We start from the raw sequence: 12,296 nt of genomic DNA, 5'->3' as shown, positions 1-12,296 counted from the left end.
ATTTATCTATCTATCTATCTATCTATCACTAGTATTATTTCTGCTACTATTTGGGGGGATCCATATCCAATGCAAGTGACCTGGCACAGAGGATGTCATATGCTGAACAGACTGTAAATTCCTCTGGGTCAAATGTGGCATTTTGTGATATCGGTCTATAAAGATGCAATTTATAATCCCTCTGAGGCAAATTTGTGATAATGGGCTATACAAAATAAACTGAATTTAATTTAGTTAAATTAAATTGAAAACAAAGCATACACGTCTCAACTCTGGGTTCACTTTATTCTGTACCTTGAGAGGAGATTAGATGAATACCAAAAACAGACATCAGGGAGAACAAATATCATCCACTAAAATATTTATGAAGAGGATAAAAGTAGAATTCACTTCACACATTCACTAATCAGGAGAAAAAGCACATGTAATGCTGCGACACAACAGAGGAAAAGGAAGGAGGTCCAGATACAGTAGATCTGCTATTTATTGTTTTTATAAGCTACTTATGATGTCACCCAACTTCTATTATAGGTTGTATACAGTATATTGTACTCCAAATTACATCCAATTATTGTTCCTTCAATAGAGGTGCATTCAAAGAATCCTTAGATTAAAAGTTTGGTATTATTACTAGTATCAGATGATACCTGCGTTGGTTATATTTAGTATGAGATTGGAGGCGAGTTCACCTCGAGTGTGTTGAATAAACAGTTCAGCTATGTATCTCAAAGGACTCAACTGATTGCTTCACATCAACAACACATTTGCAATTTTTTTGTCAAATTGTTATGAGAGAAAATACAACTCCCATTGTAGTTTTTTGGAATAACACCTCAGTAAAATAATTCTACAACAGGAAATGTAAATAATTTAACACATAAAAAAAAAAGAAGAAGACTGTTTTTTATGCAATCAAGATAATACCAACTAACACACATACGTATGTTTACCTGTCTTTAATCTAGAAATTATTTTTTTATAAACTTATACAGAAAACAAAATGTTGTATCTACCCTTCTTCCACAAATAGAAAACAAAGCTAACAAATTGAATTATAAAATATGCGTCGTCATGTGTAGTCTCTGAACTACATCTACTTTAGTCCCTTTTTAAAACAAAGAAAGTTCCTTCTCTCCAAACAGTTCCTCATTGGCAACACGATCCCCGTCTTCGACATCGTCCCACAGTACATCCCGGGTGGAGGGCAGGCTTGCAGTTGTTCCGACAGCGGCATCCCGTTCACCCACAGCCACTCTCCTGCCAGGAAACGTAGACCTATCCACACCTCTGGCGTCTGGGAATGCTGGATCACTTTTTCGGATTCCGAGTTCCTGACTACAAAGTCCATGTGTGGGAGATCAAAGCGATGATTTGAGTAGTTGTTGCTTGAAGTGGAGTCAGTCTCAAGAGTCCTGCAGTGCTCCAGAGCCTCTTCCCATGTCTTGTTCTCTTTCACCAAGATTATATCATCATAACACAGAAAAGCTATTTCCTTATTACAACGATAATCATACCAACTCAAAGAATACAAAAAACCGCAATCCTCATTATCATTACGATTGTCAGGTTCACCTGTTCTCCAGTTTGTAAAGTTGGTTTTGTCTCCATCAGACCATTTCCAGACATTTGCATTATTTGTGTCTCTTTGGAGACCAATCACACATCTAATATTCTGGCATGTACCCTGTAGTGCATCCAAATCATTCCTATTTCGAATAGTAGCCAGGTCAGTATGGTGCTTCCTGCAGTAGTCTTGGGCCGAATTCCAGGTCATTGGGGTCGCCACATAAACATATCTTCTGTCATGGTTAGAGGCCTGCGTGAACAGAGGGAGGTTGAAGATGAAGATGAATATGACAAGACCATTGGAGCTGCTCTTCCAGAACATGATTCCCCAGAGATGTCTTGACTTTACTACTCAAGGTCCCGCTTCAATACCTTTAGTTCTATGTTGTTACCAACTCAGCCAGACTCACTGAGTGAATCACTACCACAAGTTTCCCAACATAAGGAGCCTGGGACTCACTTGGCATGTCCCACTGACACTCCCCTAACATCAAACTGACCAATTAGATCGTCCACATCAACATGGGTAGGATTGCATCAGAACACACACAACACTCAGGCTCATCCAGTGGAGGAAGCGTTTCACTTGAATGACCCCTGTGATGTTGTCATGAAAGATGTTGGGGGGGACAGGTGACTTTTTTCTTCTTCTTTTTCTCACCACACCACATCAACGTTTTTTTATGAAGCCTCAAAGCTTTTAGAATTACAACTACGGTCATTTTATTGTTTTGACCACAAATCTAAATTCTAAATAATGATAATAAACAGTTTAAGAACAAAAGGTCCTCCGTTCTGACTAAGCCCTATAATGATAGTAATAACAAATATACATTGTCATTATACATAATATGGTTAAAGTCATTCATGAACCAACTTCCTCTTTTTTTGGCCTGAACAGTCCTCAAGGACATTTCCTTGTGTTTGTTCTGCCTCTGCGTGGTTGTCACTATACTAACATTATAACTTCAATACTAAACCTGCCATAAATATCATGATACCCGATACGAGAATTCAATACAATCATAAAAACAATATGATACCATAAATACGAGACAGGTATATTTATCTATAATATTAATAAATAAAACATCTGTATGGTTCACTTTTTAAACACTTATCAAGTGGTAGTAATATTAGTATTAACCTACAGCAAGATATTAATGAAACTACATGGTGCCATCATAGCATTGATTATACACTATGAGGCCTGATATCAGTATCCGACCAGATGACTACAGTTTTCCTTTAGCATGAGAAACTGTAGAGTTACATAACTTTACAGACTGTCCGCATTGGAGACAAAGTACTGAAACATTTCTGTTCTGGCATCTATTTTTTTTTTTTTTTAAAGCCGAAGACGGTCTCTAAAGTTCCGCCACCTAACGCCACTCGCTGTGCGAGCTGCGCAGCGCAGTGCGTGCAGACAGCTCTGATCATGCTCTTTTAATGATGTATCGATACAAAACATATGCAAAATTTTCCCCGCGTCTCACTGCAATCTCAACGGAAGCGGGCCAGGCGTGTCTTGCTGTGAGGTGACAGTGCTAGCCACTACACCACCGTGCAGCCCTTCAATTAAATATAATAAAATAGAATCATCTTAAAGTATAATTGGCATAAAAATAGGTTGCATTGTTCTTGAAATAATTGACTGACACATGCTCCCTAATGCTCATGGTGTTCTTTTTTAATATTTGCTTAGGTAAAATCAGAGAGCAATGCAAAGCATCTCATCTTTCTAGTTAAATAGGTCTCACATGGGAACTGCAAGTATCCGTCATCACGAGGTCAAACAGGCCAGTGAAGAGAAACAGGACTATCAACCTCAACTTTGTTATCAGTCAAACTATATATATTGGAATATTGAGTGCGGGTCACACACATCCACGGTTGTGTTGTCAGCAAGAGAATGAGTTCAACCTCTAATACTGGTCACTGGGATCACAAACTAACTAGTACTGGACCAGACACAGTGGAAGAGGACAGCTGCATAGCGAAATGCAAACGCTCCTTCCAATACCCCACACCAGTATATCTGAGCCACTGTACATTTTTCTCTCGAAAAGGACAAAAACCTAGTGTGAATAGGAGAATGTTTTGCACCAGTAACTCATGGAATTTGAAAGGGCATAGGTTTGGCTCCATCCTTGGCCATTGACACAAAACCATCTAAAATGAACGGCCTAAATTCTACATTAATATGTTCAAGTTTAATTTTTTTATTCACAATTGGCTTTGTTTCTTTGAATCAGACCCCAGTGATTTTGTTTTATAATATTATTGCTGATGCACGAACAAGTCAGCAGCATCTTAATTTAATAGTTAGTGAAGAAAGAGATAACTAATTTAATAATATTAATTCATAAAACAACTGTTGTGGTTTATCATCTGAGGTTAGATGTTACAAAGTCACAGGTGGAGTTCATTTTCTAAAACACTGTCAACCAACTACCGTGTATTTCAGTAAGTCAATATTCCATTGCATTATCCAAAGTTATCCAGGGTCACAGGGAGGCTGGAGCCAATCCCAGCCAACACCGGGGCGAAGGACTTGTTGCAAGGCACATAAAGAGACGGAGAAACATTCCTCCAGGCAATTTAGAGCCTCCAACTAACCGAAGCTGCATGTTTTGGACTGTGTGAGGAAGCCGGAGAACCCGGAAGAAACCCACGCTGTAGTAGGGAGAACGTGCAAACTCCACACAGGACCTCCTCGGCCGCTCTTGCTGCGAGGTGACAGTGCTAGCCACTACACCACCGTGCAGCCGTTCATTTAAATATGATAATATAAAATCATCTTAAAGTATAATTGGCATGAAATAGGTTGCACTGTTCCTGAGATAATGAACTGAAACATGTTCCCTAATGCTCATGACATTATGTGTTGCTATTTGTTAATGTAAACCAGAGAGCCAGGCAAAGCATCTCTTCTTTCTAGTCAAATAGGTCTCACATGTAAACTGCAAGTATCTGTCATCACGAGGTCAAACAGGCCAGTGAAGAGAACTTACTCACTTTTGCTTGGATCAACATCTTGGGGGTTTTGGAGCTCAGGATCTTGTCATTTTTTACGTTGCTTCAGTATGTTCTTAGCATCCAACAATAGCATTACAAAGGACTGTGCATGATCAGTCAACTTGTTTCACTTATTTGAAAAAATACCAGTATTTCATTGGTGTGACATATTTGATTGCGAAACCTTTTCAAGATTCAAGATTCAAGATTCAAGATGTTTTATTTGTCACATACACACACAGGGTGTGCAGTGAAATGAAAGTGGCAATGCTCAGCAGGAATGTGCAAGGGCAACAAGTACACACTATTTACAAATAAAAAACAACACAATATTTACAGTAAGTGTGTGTGTGTGTGTGTGTGTGTGCCTAAGAGGGGCAGTTGTGTGGGTCTATGTGGGGGTCCTGGTGAGGTCGGAGTTCACAATCCTGATGGCCTGAGGAAAGAAACTCCGTCTCAGTCTCTCTGTTCTTGCAGCGTGACTACGGAGGCGCCTGCCTGACCGCAGCAGCTGAAACAGTCTGTTGTTGGAGTGGTGAGGATCCTTCATGATCCTGCCGGCTCTGGTTCTGCACCTCCTGGTGTACAAGTCCTGCAGGGTGGGGAGTGTAGTTCCAATAGTGCGCTCAGCCGAACGCACTACTCTCTGCAGAGCCTTCCTGTCCTGAGCGGAGCAGTTGCCAAACCAGGCTGTGATGCTTCCTGTCAGGACGCTCTCTACAGCTCCAGAGTAGAAGGACTGAAGGATCCTCTGGGAAACTTTAAATTTCCTCAGCTGCCTGAGGTGGTAGAGGCGCTGCCTTGCCTTTCTCACCAGAGTGTCTGTGTTTGTTGACCATGTCAGATCCTCGGTGATGTGGACTCCCAGGTATTTATACCCGCTCACCCTCTCCACAGTAGTCCCGTTAATCCCCAGTGGTGAGTACGTCCTCTGTTGTTGTACCCTCCTAAAGTCCACAATAATGTGTCAGTGTGCATGAGAATCAGCTGCTGTTGAGGCCCTGGCAACAGCTACCCCACTTGAGGGCTCCTTACAGCCGCCGATATCTCAGAATATTGCTGAGATGGACAGTGTGGACCACCCTACCTCCTCCGTTAGTGAGGTGGTTGAAGGCACTGAAGTGTCCATATTAGTAGACTCTGGAGCGACTGTTTGATTGATTAGTACTGACTTTCGTATGTCATTCCTTGCTCTGCGAAACCGACCACTGACAAATAACTATATCGACTCACGTGCAGTTAATGGACAAATGTTGGTTACGTTGGGCACTATGGTGGCGACTTTCCAATTGGGCCCCACCTGTTGCCAACACATTTCATGTTTTGCGGAAGTCCACTTAAACTGTTCTACTGGGTCTGGACATCCTAGCCAAGAACCATGCATGCACTGCTTGACTAGTGACTGGGTGTGCTGCAGTTATGGGACGCCACTGTGCCGTTGTTACGGGATGGAGAATTAGTCCCTGAATGCTGTCACGTGTCCCGGGCTGGAGTTATGACCATTCCCTCTCCGAGCGAGGCCCTGGTTCAAGTGAATGTTCTATCGACAATCACTGCTGGCTTACCTGCAAAAGAGTTTGAGGGTTACCTGGAGCCTACAATCTCAGAAACAACTGGACTGGAGGTAGCTCACACAGTCACCACCATTAAGGATGGCCTGACTGTGGCTCGTGTCCTCAATCCCACAGCAAAGGCTGTGGAGCTCAAGCAGGGGTTGCACATGGGTGACTTCTACCCGCTTGGAAAGTCCAATAATATGCCACTCGGTCATTCCCCAAAAGTAGATTTAGTGCTGCCACAGCCTGCTGCTCTCCCTGTCACACTGGAGGATTCACTGATTACAGAGCAACAGAGAGCACAACTGTCTAAACTGCTCCATAGATGTAGTGATGTGTCCAGCCCGACAGAGGAGAATACAGGCCGGTGCACACTCAGGAAACACCACATTAAGACTGGTGACCATGACCCCGTCAAGCAGCGCTCCTATCCGGCGTCTTCGGAGTAGCGGTCAGACATAGAACCAGTGGTTCCTGTTAAAAAGAAAACAATGGAGATTTTGCATTGACTATCGGCACCTAAATTCTGTGACAGTCAAGCATTCTCACCAACTTCCCCGGGTGGATGACAACCTAGACGCCCTTGACTTCTAAAATGCCAACTGGAAAGTGGAAATGGCCGAGGAGGATCGTGAAAAAACGGCCTTCACAACAGGCAGGGACTTGTACCAGTTGCGCGCCATGCCTATGGGCATCAGCCACTCTCCTGCCACCTTATAACCCATGATGGAGCTGATCCTGCGGGGGCCAAATTAGCACATCTGCATGGTGTATTTGGTTGATATACTGATTAACAGTCCCACCATTGAAGACCACCTGGCCCACCTGGGGGAAGTCCTGTCCAGGATACAGAGTGCGGGCCTGAAACTAAATCACAGAACATGTCACGTGGCCTGGGACCATGTGGTGTTTTTAGGCCACGTTGTTTCCAGGCAGGGGCTCCAGCCTGACCCCCGCAACACCGAAAAGGTGAGAAACTGGCCAACTCCCTGCAATCCATCTGAGGTCACAGCCAGTGCAGTACTGGCCCAACAGGTTGAAGGGCCCGAACGAGTTGTAGCTTATGCCAGCCAGGCTCTTACGCACCCACAGAAAAGATGGTCCACATTCGACAGGGTGCTCTGGGCCATAGTATGGGCCTTGCGTGAATTCAAACACAATGTGGGTCTTTCTGCATTCACCATCATTTCAGATCATCGCCCGCTGCTGGGGCTCAGAAAAAAATGGCCATTGACCACGATCCTACAGGACGAAGGGGCCGGTGGGTTTTGGAGCTCGGCCCATTCAACTGTACCATTATCCAAAAAGATGGTTCACGCAACACAACTGCGGATGCCTTGTCTCACCGGCCTAGAGAGAAAAGGTATGGTGATTGAAAAGATGTGTTAGTTTGCATGCATGTCAGTGGAAGAGGAAGGATAAATGACACATTCAAATGTGGTCTTCTTGCTTTCTTACAGGACTGGATGAAAAATGGAAAATTGTCACCAACCCAAACCACTAAAACAAAATAAATGTTATCATAAATCTGTTTTATTTAAATGTATTCATTAATATTTCTTGTTAAGCAGAGCTTGACTGCATGTATCGACTCAACATATATAAACGTGGGAGGACAAAAAAAACACTGGATAGGAGTTTGTAAGAATGGTACTCAAGCGCTTTATTATCTGCCGGTGCATCAGCTTATATAGACCGTGGTCAAATGACACACACACCTGAAATGCATAAACAATAATTGGGAGCACAATCAGTCTCAATTAACATTTCTGATGACAAATATTTGACACACAGTGCTGTAGTTGGTTGATTTTAGGAATTGATAAAAGCACACTGTTAAAACATGTTTTTTTCTCTGATCTATATTTTCGGGTAGATATTACCATTGTAGGGAGACTGTGCCTTACCTAAGTACGCTTTTTCCAATTATAATTAGCATTGTAGAAGAGCGACAAACGGCAACAATACGTTGATTAGAGAAATATTTGTAATATGTTGAATACAAATGTAATCGGGCAAGAATATGTTTTCATCAAAAATGAATTGCACATTACGAGAAAGAAAGAGGAGGACTACTCTGTGACCACGCTGTGATGAAGTAAGTGTGTGTTGCAATAGAAAAGTCATTTTGGTGATTCATTTTAAAGCTACAGAATTCTCGGCGATGGACTTCAAATGTTTCTTTAGGTTTAACTGTATGACAGATTTTCCTCTATTTCGCAAAGACTAATTTTCCACTCTAAAATTTAAATGTCCTTGACTTTTGGATTTGAGATTGTTTTTGGGCTCTATTATCATGAGTAGTGGCCCCCATACAAGTCTTGGAATGGACTGGACTGAATGGAAGGGCAATATATTTCATTAATTGCTGTAATAAGTTCAAATCCTTTCTGACTTGAACTATATTTTAGTTAAAATCAAGTGCAGTTATTCGATAAAGGGGTGATCAGCTTTACCACTGTGGGAATCTGGAAGGTAAGTTTATATTTGTGGATATTTGAGAGTTCGGTAAAGTTAGGATATTCACAGTTTCGGACTTCCCGGCTCAACAACTCCCTCGCGAAACAGAGTTAAAACACAAACGTCGCCTCTCTGTGACCGTAGTGATGTCTACAGCATGCTACAACCATCATTTTGCCAAAGGTGGCCGGTCTCTGAGCTGGACAATAACATTGGTCTCCATGTGCGGCCAGATGTGAGACGAGAGCACAGGGATCGCAAATTGCAATCCCGAAAATACATACTTTAAAGAAGATTCAATAGCTCCACGGTAATATGGTGTAGAATGACATAATTAATAACATACATCAATTGGCTAACAGCTGTTATTAAAAAATAAATAATATTTAGAATAATGATTATGAATTATTGAACATATTTTATCGAAACAATATTCAATAACTCCACTGTAAGATGGTGTAGTCTGAAATCATTACCACCATACATCAATGGGCTACCCTTTTTTGTACTACAGCTGTTATTTAGAATTTTTTTTATTTTTTAATAAGTTTTATGAAATATTGAACATATTTTTCAGAAACAATATTCAATAGCTATAATATATCGATAATAAAGTGTAGGGTAAATTTATTAATATCATACATCAATGGGCTCCCTATTGTTGTACTCCAGCTGTTATTTTAAAGAAATAGGATTTTGAATAAATATTATGAATTATTTTGAATATTTTCAGCAAACAATGTTCATTAGCTTCACTGTAATAAAGTGTAACTTGAAATCATTCATTCTCTCCATCAATGGGTTCCGCATTGTTGAACGACAGCTTTCATTAAAAAAAATGGTATTTAGAATAATTATTATGAATTATTGAACATATTTTAAAGAAACAATAATTAATAGTTCCATAATAATATAGCGGAGGCTGAAATAATTAATCCCCTACATCAATGGGCTTCCAATTGTGGTACTACAGCTGTTACTTTGAAGAAAATGGGACTAAGAATAATTATTATGAATTATTGAACATATTTTCTGGAAACAATGTTTAAATGTTGTAAATACGTTGTTATATACATATATTGTGTACCATTTTGAGTATTTATTTAATCCTTTTTAGGATTTATGATAATCTACTTACTCAGCTTCAATGACAGAATGAAAATAAATGGTTTGATGAATAAAGTTGTGTGACATAATCTTGGAGTTCATGGCTTGTTATGTCCCATCTTTTATAAAAAAACGTTTTTCTAATGTGTGTAATTGGCCAGGCTGAACGCCCGTGTGCTGTCCTCTTTCTTCACCTTTTCTTTTCTTACGTCGCCATGCTTCCATTAGTTACGCCATGTTTGACCAGTACGTCGGCGGTTTGATCCCCGCCAACGGCAAAGAAGAGCTTCAGGGAGTTTACAATGTGGCCAAACAGTGAGGAGGAGGATAAACTCGTTCCAAGTGAAGACTGAAGTAACTCAGGAGGTGGACTATGGCAGGTATGAATGTCAATGTGACAACACAGATTGTTCTATGACGCTCTTCAGCTGTATAATGCCGCACATCTGTCCTGGTCTCCTCAGCTGTGTGGACTACATGAGGTCATCAAAAAGGCAGCTGGACAGCCTCAACTTCTGGCTGAGGACTATGCTTAGGGTCGGGCTGAATCATCTAGGACCATGTCGCTAAAGGGCTGTCCTTGTCCCACCTGAACACGGTCCTCTGGTTCAGCTCAAAGAGCTAGATCTCCGTCTGAGCCATCAGCCTTGAACTGGCCAGCACTGCCTCCCTGATGACTACGTAGTCCACGAGAATGAGGGACCACCGAGTTCTCGTGACCCTTCAGATCCGCGTGGCCACTGGGTGGAGCTGGCTGGAAACTTCCTCCATCAGGCGACTTGCGCTGGGCCAGTTTGCAGGGCCCTGAGTTTAGTTTGATAAGGCAACTGATAGTATTGTGGAGAGAAAAGCATATACAGAATATATTTATATGAGGATACATTCATATTTGAAAAGAGTCCTCCTGCTGGAGAATCTCCTTTGCAGGTCAGGTGGTGTTCTTCCCCTTCGCTGCCTTGACCTGCCCCTTTTTATGCTAATTTTACTTTAAAATGATTCTATTTTATTATACTTAAATGAAGGGCTGCACGGTGGTGTAGTGGCTAGCACTGTCACCTCACAGCAAGAGGGGCCTAGGAGGCCCTAATGCAGCGTGAGTTTCTTCCGGGTTCTCCGGCTTCCTCCCAAAAACATTTAGCTTCGGTTAGTTGGAGGCTCTAAATTGCCTGTAGGAATGTTTCTCTGTCTCTTTATGTACCCTACGACAAGTCCTTCGCCCCGGTGTTGGCTGGGATTGGCTCCAGCCTCCCTGTGACCGTGGATAACTTTGGATAATGCAATGGAATATTGAACTGAAATACACAGTAGTTGGTTGACAGTGTTTTAGAATTTGAACTCCACCTTTGACTTTGTAACATCTGTCCTCAGATGATAAAACACAACAGTTGTTTATAAACTTATTATTCTTAAATGTGTTATCTCTTTCTTCACTAACTATTAAATTAACATTCTGCTGACTCGTTAGTGCATCAGCACTAATAATATACAATCACATCAAAGGGGTCATTCTGTCTTAATTGAAATGCTTCCTTCCCTGCATGAGCCTGTGTTGTGTGGGTTTCAATGCAATCCTCCCACCCGTGTTGATGTGGATGATATCATTTCTGGTTGCTAGTTTTCTTTGCGGTGTTGGTAGGATAGAAGAGTTTCAATTGGATGATTTTACCACAGATTCCTCTGCTAGACTATAGGATAAATATAAAAACGTGGATTCGTTGTCGTTGTCAAGTTCTTTGAGGTTAAAAAGCTTTTAAATACTAAATAAAACTTAATTTAAGAAACAAAGCCAAGTTTGACTAAAAACATGTTACTTGAATATATTGATGTAGAATTTAGGCTGTTCATTTTGGACTGTTTTGTGTCAATGGCCAAGGATGGAGCCAAACCTATGCCCATTCAAATCTCATGAGTTACTGGTGCAAAACATTCTCCTGTTCCCACTAGGTTATTGTTCTTTTCGAGAAAGAAAATGTACAGTGGCTCAGATATACTGGTGTGGGGTATTGGAAGGAGCGTTTGCATTTCGCTATGCAGCTGTCCTCTTCCACTGTGTCTGGTCCAGTACTAGTCAGTTTGCGATCCCAGTTGCCAGTATTAGAGGTTGAACTCATTCTCTTGCTGACAACACAACCGTGGATGTGTGTGACCCGCACTCTATGTTCCAATATATATATTGACCGATAATACAGTTGAGGTTGATAGTCCTGTTTTGTTTCACAGCCGCACAGAGTGTGAGCCTGCTGACACTAAACTGTCCACAGTTTCAAAGATGACGTTTCCGTGAATAAAACATAATTATTAATTCTCAATAGATTGAGTGTACTTTAGCTCGTAGTTTGACTGCTGCTGCTTTAGGAAACAGAATAGAGCGCTCAGCAACTTAAGTTTTTGCTGATGCCACATTCTGCACGATACACAAACATAATTAAGCAACATAAAAAAATGACAAGATGTAGAATCTTAGCTGCAAAACACCCAACATGTTGATCCAAGTTAAAGTGATGAAGCTCTCTTCACTGGCCTGTTTGACCTCCGGATGACAGATACTTTACATGTATTGTTTACATGTGAGACCTATTTGACGAGAAA

This window comes from Pseudoliparis swirei, chromosome 4, assembly GCF_029220125.1.
Source record: "Pseudoliparis swirei isolate HS2019 ecotype Mariana Trench chromosome 4, NWPU_hadal_v1, whole genome shotgun sequence".
In the NCBI taxonomy this organism is placed as follows: Eukaryota; Metazoa; Chordata; class Actinopteri; order Perciformes; family Liparidae; genus Pseudoliparis; species Pseudoliparis swirei.
Note: the sequence above shows the minus strand (reverse complement) of the source record.